The sequence below is a fragment of the Lepus europaeus genome, chromosome 15 (assembly GCF_033115175.1).
Source record: "Lepus europaeus isolate LE1 chromosome 15, mLepTim1.pri, whole genome shotgun sequence".
NCBI lineage: Eukaryota > Metazoa > Chordata > Mammalia > Lagomorpha > Leporidae > Lepus > Lepus europaeus.
In genome coordinates this window covers 84,827,994-84,830,062 of record NC_084841.1, presented here as the reverse complement: position 1 = coordinate 84,830,062, position 2,069 = coordinate 84,827,994, and the positions used below count along the sequence as shown (strand labels likewise).

The following is a 2,069-nucleotide window of genomic DNA, read 5'->3' as shown; positions in this document are numbered from 1 at the left end:
AAAATGAATGGGTTCAATACCCATTTCTGGCTCCTGACTCCACGTTCCTCCTAATGCAGACCCTGAGAGGCAGCAGTGATAGCTCATGTAATTGAGTTCCTGCCATGCATGTGGGAAATCTAGATTGAGTCTCTGGCTTCCAGCTTCAGCCCAACCTAATCACAGGGTTAGGACATTTGGGGAGTGAACAAATGGATGGGGGCTCTCTGTCTCCAACTCTCTCTCTCTCTCTCTCTCTCTCTCTCTCTCTCTGTTTACAGTGCCTGGAATGTGTCTGATGCATAGTGAGTACTCAGTGAGAATTGGCTATTACTATTATATTAGAACTCCAGTGATATATCAGTGAAGTGGATATTAAATAATGTGAAATAGGGGCCAGCACAATGGCTCACTAGGTTAATCCTCCGCATGCAGCACTGGCATCCCATATGGGCGCCGGGTTCTAGTCCCGGTTTCTCCTTTTCCAGTCCAGCTCTCTGTTGTGGCCTGGAAGAGCAGTGGAGGATGGTCCAAGTACTTGGGTCTCTCTGCACCTGCATGGGAGACCAGGAGGAATCATCTGGCTCCTGGCTTCAGATTGGCGTAGCTCCAGCTATAGCGGCCATTTGGGGGGGTGAACCAATGGAAGGAAGACCTTTCTCTCTGTCTTTCTCTCTCACTGTCTAACTATCTGTCAAATAAAACAAACAAACAAACAAAAACTAAAAATAATAATAATAATAATGTGAAATACAGAGAGGCAGCAGCAGTAACTGGAGAAAGAGCCACGGATTTTCCCATTGTGCTACATAGGAAGCCATAGATAGCACTACTTTGTTCCAGGTGTTTAGCTCTGCCCAAAAAATATGGGAAAGAGGTAGGATTCCCAACTATCAGCAAAGTTTGGTTTCTATGTTTATAACTGTAAAATAAGTTGCCTCAGAAAATCAGATGACATTGCAGTCAAGTTAATTCCCAGAGGGTTCAAATGGGATCTCATTCCAGAGTTCTCATATTGAGCTAAGTAAACTATATATTGGAGAAATAGTGTTTTTTTCAATTGAGGAATCAGTTTCCATCCTTATTTCTCTCAGGAAAACATTTTCAGTTGGTCACAAAAAGATGAGAATCAGTTAGTTTCGTGTGATCTGGGAACTGGTTGTACTTTATAGACACGTTAGTATAGATGTGAATGTTGCCCCTGGGGTTTCCTTTGTTTATGGAAGTTTCACTTTTTTCTCCTCTTCTATTGCTCCTTCCTCATCCTTGCCAGAGATGTCCTGTTTATCACTTTTTTGTTTATTTTTAGACAGTGGGACTAATGATTACTATCTGCCTAATTATCAAAAAAATGATGCTTCTGAAATCTCTAGAATTTGATCCCACATGAAGAACAATCCAGTTGCCCAGAGTGTGTGACAGAAGCCCTTCAATTTTGTCACATTTGTGGTTGCTTGGTAAATGTCTGATTCTCTTGCCTCATTTTAAAATCCTTTTAAAATTAAACCTTTTGTGTTGACATACCTGTAGACTCACAGATAGTTGTTAAGAGATAATGCAGAGACTCATTGGACCCAGTTTCCTCCAATGGTAACATCTTACCACTACAGTCGGGTACATCCTGCCATCGGATCAGCGCGGTGCGCCGGCCGCAGCGCACTACCGCGGCGGCCATTGGAGGGTGAACCAACGGCAAAAGGAAGACCTTTCTCTCTGTCTCTGTCTCTCACTGTCCACTCTGCCTGTCAAAAAAAAAAAAAAAAAAAAACAAAGTTACAATCAGTGACATTAACACAGTCGAGATGCAGAGCAGTTTCATAGCCATAAGGATCCCCCATCTTGCCTTTTTGCAGCCACTCCCACTTTCTACCCCATGCCCTCCTGGAACCCTAGCAACCACTAGTTCTCCATTTTTATAGTTTTGCCCTTTTGAAAATGCTGTATAATGAAGTCATGTGACAAGTAACATGTTGGCATCGGCTTCATTTTTTCACTTGGCACAAAGCTGTGGCCATTCCTGTAAGTTTGTATGTGTGTCAGTGGTTCCTTTTTATTCTGATAGGTGTTCAGTGTTACTTCATTGTGTTTTT

At 42.5% G+C, this 2,069-nt stretch overlaps 1 non-coding gene across 1 annotated transcript; it reads right to left on the bottom strand.

Moving 5' to 3' along the window:
* Positions 1–1,284: 1,284 nt before the first annotated feature.
* Positions 1,285–1,412, bottom strand: LOC133774739 (U11 spliceosomal RNA). Its single transcript, XR_009868136.1, has one exon. It is a non-coding gene; the product is annotated as a U11 spliceosomal RNA (small nuclear RNA).
* Positions 1,413–2,069: the final 657 nt, after the last annotated feature.